Below are 8,893 nucleotides of genomic sequence, written 5' to 3'. Positions count from 1 at the left end.
GGCCGAGCGCCGCCGCCGAGGGCCACGGTCGGCCGCCGAGGGCCGACCGGAGCCACCAGCCACCCCCCCCCCCTTCTTCCTTTCCCTCTTCTTCTTCTTCTTCTTCTTCTTCTTCTTCTCTTCCTTCTTTCTTCTTCTCTTCTTCTTCTTCTTCTTTATTCGGCCTGGGTGTTTTTCCTCGCTTTGAAATCCGTGCTTTATTTGGGAACCAGATCTTGAACCGGGTTTATATTGTGAACCGGTTCCACCTATTTCATGAATGGGTTTTGTTATGGTCTGATCAGACCTGGTTTGGGTTGGGCTAGGGAACTATTTTTGGGCTGAGTTGGGCCTGATTGGATCTGTGGGCTGGGTTGGTTTGGGCCCGAGATCTGATCTGGACCTATAATCTGGTTTGGTTCAGTTGGGCCTAATCTGTGTTGGGCCACAATTGGTTTTGGGTTAAAGGATTCTGATTTTTGGGATTTAGTCTATTTATTCTTGGATCTTTGAACTTAGGAATTTAAGGGATTGGAATTAGTTTAAATTATGTTTCTAAATTAATTAAATAATTAATATTTATGTTTAATCAGGGGTTCGTGATATCTGTGACAGGGATTTTTAAGCGAACCCAGGTAGGTGACCTATTGCTTTAAAGTAGAATTTTAACATGTACATTGCATATGTTGATGTTATGATTTATTATTGGCATTATGTGTTAGATTTAGAATTAAATATTTAAATTTCATAAATTGTTATGTGCTTTACTGTTGGGAGTATGATTATGACTTTGATTTGGAAAGTTGATTTATTGATTTTTAAAATCCGCGTGACTATAGTCTAGGCCCCGCTAATGGGATGATACGTTGGCCCTGTCGACTTGTACTGAGGAACTAGTTCCGACACCGCGACCACCGGTGATAGAATAGTGGCGGCACAGGGGTGCGTTTTGCTCTTCGGAGCGGCTCGGTGGAGCGTGAGTTTGGCACCAGGGGGTGCGGCACAGTGGTGCGTTGGCTCAGTGGAGCGGCTCTTCGGAGAGTTGTATTGGCACTTCGGTGTAACCATGCCACTGGGTGATGTGGCCGTAGTCATGCGGTTGAGTTATTTTGAGTCTCGGATTGGGTTTACAGATTATTGTGTGGATTTTTGGATTTATGTGTTTAGCTGCTTTTATATGCATTATGACATGTTATATGATGACTTTATTGCATGATGTCGCCTACTGAGCTGTTAGCTCACTCCTACCATTTACATTTTTTGCAGGTGATGATATATGATAATGGGGATTACGGGATAGAGTGATCATGATGTAATTAGCTAGTAGATATGGACTTTCTTTTGACTTATGTATATATGGACATTTGAATTGAAAGTTGGAATTTATCTTTGTTTAGCTATTGATGTGGAATCTGATTTATCTGCCTTGCGTGCCTGCGGGGTCCGCCCTGCAGGTGCGCGGCGTCTGCTCGCACCCCGGGCCCCCGGGTTCGGGGCGTGACAGATTTATTGGTATCAGAGCTCAGGTTTCAGATTCCTAGGGATTGTGTTTGAAATAGTCAAATGGAGCTTAAGTTTTAGGATCTTTAGGATTCATCGGAAAGTTTGAGAGATGGGTAGACATTAGGCCATTAGACGAAGGCATTTATTTGCTTTTGTTATTGATAAATTTGAGTTATTTTATCATAATTTTGAAGTGCTAAAATTAGAATGCAACCTAATTATGGTCGTAACCGAAGTGTGAATAAGCTATTCCGAGAGTATTCTTGGTAGAACAATTTGTATTTCAAGTTATGATTAATTAGATTTTGACTAAATTATGTGAAGGAATGTTAATCATGGAATATTATCGTGCAATGTAATTATTTTGGAAGTTCAACTTGATATCAGGTATTGTGGATATTACTTCTAGTTTGAAGTTAATTATTTGGTGGCAAGTTAAGTTTCGTTCATAGGAAGTTGTCTAATGCTTGAACTAGGAGAGATTTTATGATATTCTTCGAGGTTAAAATATGTAGTCGGATCAAACATGAAATTGTTATATATAAGTAAAATATATTTAAGGATGAGACTCAAGAGTTCTTCTTTGGCTCTACTTGGGACTTGAAATTTTATATCTTTTCGTTTTACAATTAAGATTGGTATTATGATGGGAAGTCAATTAGTACGTCTTGAGAATATTAGAGTATTAAAATATTTTTGGGTTGGTCGAAAATAGGTCCTCTTTGATTTGGAAAAGTTCTTGATGGTTTTTCTTGTTAATGAAAAATTTCGTTGTAAAGTATAGTGTTTTTGATTTTGATCAATATGGATATCATTGAGTTATTAGTAGATTCTTTTATCTGCAATATATATATTTAAAAAAAATGGCAACTATTACTAAAGGGATGAAATAGTTAATGAGTTTGTGGTGTTTTGAATAGATTCTCTAAGTCTAGTAGTTTACAAGATTCCGAAATATTTGCAGTATTGCAAATAAAAAATATTTTACTTATTTAAGGAATTGATCTCAATGTAAAATCATAGAGCTTATATCTTGGAGGAATTTCTTGTAAATCTTTGAACCAGATTATTAGATTTGTGTGAGTTAAATATTTATTAATCAAGGCTGTGAGTTGATTGTGGATTTTGTATCACCATATGAGAAATGCAAGTGGGATTTCATTAGAGGCCCAAATAAGTTTAGCCTAAAAGAAAAGATTCGGGATGATTGAGTAAGCTCCTGAGTAAGTTAATCTAGAATCTTTTAATTATCAAAGCTTAGAATAAATATCAACTTGTATAATGGAATTGCCAAGGAAAACTAGAATTGGCTTAGTTCAAATTTGGATCTAGAATATGATTACTTGATAATGTGATGGTACAAATACGGCCACTATCTCAAGGGTTAATCATGACCTAGTATACTTGGGAAGCAAGGATAAAATTTTGCTTGGATATTATATATATATATATATATATAAAAATGTTGATGATCTGGGATCATTAAGAAATTTTGGAGAATATTGATCAGAGTTGCACAGCGAAAGTAGGAATGACCTTGGAAAAAATTTGCAGAGCTCTACATTGAACAAATAGTAAGGTTGCATGGAGTACCCGTATCCATTGTTTCCGATAGGGACTCGCGGTTTGTATCTCACTTTTGGGGTAGTCTGCACAAAGCTTTGGGGACCACTCTGAGCTTCAGCACAGCTTTCCACCCTCAGACTGATGGCCAATCAGAAAGAACCATTCAGACCTTGGAAGATACGCTAAGAGCTTGTGTAATGAATATGAAAGGTTCTTGGGACTGTCACTTGCCTTTGGTTGAGTTTGCATATAATAACAGTTACCAGGCAAGTATTCAAATGGCACCTTATGAGGCTCTATATGGAAGAAAGTGTAGATCACCTATCTGTTGGGATGATGTTGGTGAAAGAAAAATTATGGGCCCCGAGATTGGGCAACAAACAGTAGAGAAGATCCAGCTGATCAGGGAACGCCTCCGGACAGCTCAAAGCAGACAGAAGAGTTATGCTGATATTAGGAGGCGGGAACTGGAATTCCAAATCGGAGACATGTTTTTCTCAGAGTGTCCCCTTCTAAAGGGGTGATGCGATTTGGAGTTCGGGGTAAGCTCAGCCCGAGATATGTGGGACCATTCGAGATCCTCGAGAGAGTTGGAGCTGTTGCTTATAAGCTGGCACTTCCACCTGCTTTATCAGGGGTTCATTCTGTTTTCCATATCTCTATGTTGAGGAGGTATATTGCTGATCCCAGTCATGTGATCGAAGTGGCACCTTTGCAACTCCGAGCAGATCTTTCTTATGTTAAGCAGCCTATCTGTATAGTGGATAGGAAGGACCAAGTTTTGAGGAGGCGCACGATTCCTTATGTAAAGGTGCAGTGGAGCAATCACAGTGAGAGAGAAGCTACTTGGGAGCTGGAGGAGGAGATGAGGGAGAAGTTTCCTGCCTTGTTCTCGGATTGAGGTATGTTTTAATTTCGAGGACGAAATTTCTTTTTAGTTGGCTAGAGTGTGAAGACCTGAATTGGGCCCATCCTAGGGCCCAACAAACTGAAGTCGGCAAGGGATGCCGACTTTAGTTGGGTCGTCGTGGGGGTGACCACGATGACCACGCCGGCCGAACGGCCAGCGAAATCATCGCAAGCCCCCCCTCTTCCCTCTCCCTCCCTCTCTCTCTCTCTCTCCCTTCGTGAACTATCAGAGGAACCCCTCCCTATTCCTCTAAAAAATCTAACATTTCCTCATCTAACTCTTTCCCCTTCCTTGAGAGCCGCTGCCGTCGCCGGAGCCCCGTCACCGCCGGAGCCGCGGGGGATTCATCCGCTGACGACCGGAGGTGAGGAAGATATTTTTTTTGTTATCACTTTTTATGGATTTAAGGGGAAAAATGAGGGATATCAACCGGTTTTATCTTCCTCTGTTTCTGAAGATTTTTTTTTGTGAAGTTGGCCGGCCGACAGTGGCCGGCCGGGGTCAATCCGGCCGAAATGGGTTCGGCCGGAGGTGGGTGAACGGGGGCCGGGCTTCCAGCCCCGGTCTCCCTCTCTTTCCTCCCTTTTCTTCCTCTCTCTCTCTCTCCTTCTTCTCTTCTTCTTCCCGTCCGGCGCCGCCCGTGAAGGTGGGATGGCCGACGGCGGCTGGCCGAGCGCCGCCGCCGAGGGCCACGGTCGGCCGCCGAGGGCCGACCGGAGCCACCAGCCACCCCCCCCCTTCTTCCTTTCCCTCTTCTTCTTCTCTTCCTTCTTTCTTCTTCTCTTCCTTCTTTCTTCTTCTCTTCTTCTTCTTCTTCTTTATTCGGCCTGGGTGTTTTTCCTCGCTTTGAAATCCGTGCTTTATTTGGGAACCAGATCTTGAACCGGGTTTATATTGTGAACCGGTTCCACCTATTTCATGAATGGGTTTTGTTATGGTCTGATCAGACCTGGTTTGGGTTGGGCTAGGGAACTATTTTTGGGCTGAGTTGGGCCTGATTGGATCTGTGGGCTGGGTTGGTTTGGGCCCGAGATCTGATCTGGACCTATAATCTGGTTTGGTTCAGTTGGGCCTAATCTGTGTTGGGCCACAATTGGTTTTGGGTTAAAGGATTCTGATTTTTGGGATTTAGTCTATTTATTCTTGGATCTTTGAACTTAGGAATTTAAGGGATTGGAATTAGTTTAAATTATGTTTCTAAATTAATTAAATAATTAATATTTATGTTTAATCAGGGGTTCGTGATATCTGTGACAGGGATTTTTAAGCGAACCCAGGTAGGTGACCTATTGCTTTAAAGTAGAATTTTAACATGTACATTGCATATGTTGATGTTATGATTTATTATTGGCATTATGTGTTAGATTTAGAATTAAATATTTAAATTTCATAAATTGTTATGTGCTTTACTGTTGGGAGTATGATTATGACTTTGATTTGGAAAGTTGATTTATTGATTTTTAAAATCCGCGTGACTATAGTCTAGGCCCCGCCAATGGGATGATACGTTGGCCCTGTCGACTTGTACTGAGGAACTAGTTCCGACACCGCGACCACCGGTGATAGAATAGTGGCGGCACAGGGGTGCGTTTTGCTCTTCGGAGCGGCTCGGTGGAGCGTGAGTTTGGCACCAGGGGGTGCGGCACAGTGGTGCGTTGGCTCAGTGGAGCGGCTCTTCGGAGAGTTGTATTGGCACTTCGGTGTAACCATGCCACTGGGTGATGTGGCCGTAGTCATGCGGTTGAGTTATTTTGAGTCTCGGATTGGGTTTACAGATTATTGTGTGGATTTTTGGATTTATGTGTTTAGCTGCTTTTATATGCATTATGACATGTTATATGATGACTTTATTGCATGATGTCGCCTACTGAGCTGTTAGCTCACTCCTACCATTTACATTTTTTGCAGGTGATGATATATGATTATGGGGATTACGGGATAGAGTGATCATGATGTAATTAGCTAGTAGATATGGACTTTCTTTTGACTTATGTATATATGGACATTTGAATTGAAAGTTGGAATTTATCTTTGTTTAGCTATTGATGTGGAATCTGATTTATCTGCCTTGCGTGCCTGCGGGGTCCGCCCTGCAGGTGCGCGGCGTCTGCTCGCACCCCGGGCCCCCGGGTTCGGGGTGTGACAATTTTAAAACTGATATCATTCTATTTTAATGGCAATTTTTTTTTTCAAATTCAATTTTAAAACTGAAATAAGCCAACTTTAATATGATAATTGATACTAAACGACTTACAAAAGACGGATTCAGTTTTTTCATTTTTATAAAAATATACCAACATATATGGAAGAGGACAGTTTCTGTTCTAAAAGCATTTATTTGGAGATCAATAATGAACTGATGGTGGGGTATGGATGTTTATCTTTTCTTTTTGAGTGTGGCAAGAAATGGAAAATTTTCTGTTGGGTTTTGACCCACATGACCACAACGTGGTCAGTTACAGAATGAATCCCGTAACTGACTCCTAGAGAAGTGGAAACTCCCTTAATCCTTGATGGAAGGATAAGGCTTATGGGTCTCACCCTCTGCCTATTGATCGACATAGAACCAACCATCAGGGGGTGTCATTAACGCAGGGTCAAGAGGGAGAAACGAGGACTGTAGTTGTGCAGATTACTCATGGATCCAGGTACGCTTTCTTGGTTCTACATATGATCCTATTTACAGATGTGATTAACATGTGGTATCAGAGCAAGGTTCATCCTAGAACCAGATCACAGTAAAGGGGAGAACCAGAACATGGTAAAAGACCTATTTTGACAGTCCCATGGACAGTCCTCCACGGCCGCAGGGATGGATCATCCCAATGTTGGATCTAGCCGGCCATGGCACCGAGAGCCGACACGGGATCCAGCGTCGACTCTCGGCCATGGCTTCCATCCCATCCAAATGCCGGATCGGGTCGGATTCATGGATTTGAGAAACAACCCCACTCGGGGTGACCCTGCTGACGCCGGATCTGGCCGGCATATGCCGCCGTGAGCCATCAGAGGATCCGGCGTAGCCGCCGGCCATGGTCTGCCTCCCACCCTTTAAAAAAAAAAAAGGAAAAACTTACCGGATGATCGTCTTCCTCTGTATTCCTGCGGGTGACGCCGTCGGGCGGCGTTTCGTCCGGCGTCGGGCCCATCCCGGTGGCGCCGTCGGGCGGCACTTCGTCCGGCGGCATGATCGCCGCCCGCTGCTCCTAAGAGCCGACGGGTTGGGTTCGGCGGAACCTCAACCCGCCGGCGTTGCCCTGCTGGCGTGCGACCGCCGGTGGGCTCGCCATCGGGCGGCGAGTCCACCGGAAGGAGGCGGCGCGCTCGCCGCCCCGGAGATCAGAGGCAGGCGGGCTGGGTTCGGCGGAACCCTAGCCCGCCGCTAAAAGAGGAGGAAGACGGGTCGATCCCGACCCATCTTCAGTTCTTTTAAAAAATATATATATATTAATTTATTTCTAACGGGTCCGGGTTTTGAGTTTCGACCCGAACCCGTAATCGTTAACCCGCTGCATTTAAAAGGGCATAACAGGCAAAACGGGTTCGGGTTTTTGGGTTTCGATCCGATACCCGAGTTCGTTTAGCCAATAGAAGGGAAATTTTCAGTTAAGCCCTTATGAAACATTTTATTTTTTCATACAGCCCTCCGGGGGATGTTAAAAGAGTGAAATGTTTCTGTTTAAGTCCCTGTGAAACATTCTATTTATACTGAAGTCTTAGAGGGCTGTTACAAGATGAGAATGTTTCTATTAAGTCCCTATCAAATATTTTATTTACAGTGAAGTCCTTAGAGGGCTGTTAAAAGATGAAATTGTTTCTGTTAAGCCCCTGTGAAACATTTTATTTATGCAGAGGTCCTCAAAATATGTTAATTTAGTCCCTGTGAAACATATTATTTCATATTATTTTAATCTGTCATATTATGAATTGTCAATTATGTGCAATGTCATTATTTTAATTTGATGTCTATATTATGAAATAGTTTGGTAGTTGCCAAAGTAACCCAACTAGAATGTTTAATAGACATCAAGTCATCAAATACTCTAATCCCAGGTATTAAGATAATGACTTTGCAAATTATGACTTACAGTTTTTCAATCATGAGATATTATGGATTGGCCCAAAGGTGCACCACTTTCAAATGATTGATTTGCTGAGTTAGGATGATTAATGAGTATCCTTGATTTAATAGGTATTGGATGCTCAAAGGCAACAGACCTATTTGAATTTTGGACCTATATCATTAATTATTCCTAGGTGAATTGGGAATCACCATAATAGTAATTTAGTATTTCATAATTACAACCCAAAGGTGTATTATGGTAATACTGTTTATGTTATTCATCATTATTGCTAACTCAAAGTGTTAATATTGTAAGCATTTTCTTATTGTTAATTTTCTTATTGCAGTATCTATTCCTGTTTCGCTTCATTCGCAAGCTTCATCTGTTACGATCTTTAATGGATCTAATTTCTCAGAGTGGAATGAACAAGTCCAGTTTCACCTAGGTGTTCTGGATCTTGATTTAGCACTCCGATCTGAGAAACCGGCTGACATTACTGATTTGAGCAGCTCGGAAGAAAGGTCTTTTTATAAGACTTGGGAAAGATCGAACAGATTGAGCATTATGTTTATGCGGATGAGTATAGCGAACAATATCAAGTCAACGCTTCCTGAATGTGACAGTGCTCAAGCATTATTGAAAACTGTGGAAGAACGTTTCCGATCTGCTGATAAGTCTCTGGCTGGGACATTAATGGCTAAACTTACCACCATGAAATTTGATGGTACTTGTGGGATGCATGAGCATATCCTTGAAATGACAAATATAGCTGCTAAGCTGAAGGCTCTTGGGATGGATGTGAATGAATCCTTTTTGGTTCAATTTATTTTGAACTCCTTGCCTCCTCAATTTGGATCATTTCAAATTCACT

This window comes from Phoenix dactylifera, chromosome 17 (assembly GCF_051530095.1).
Source record: "Phoenix dactylifera cultivar Ajwa chromosome 17, Ajwa_hap1_PhDact_Kaust_v1.1, whole genome shotgun sequence".
Taxonomy (NCBI): Eukaryota; Viridiplantae; Streptophyta; class Magnoliopsida; order Arecales; family Arecaceae; genus Phoenix; species Phoenix dactylifera.
The sequence above is the reverse complement of the archived record's forward strand: the minus strand, read 5'-3'. Positions refer to the sequence as shown.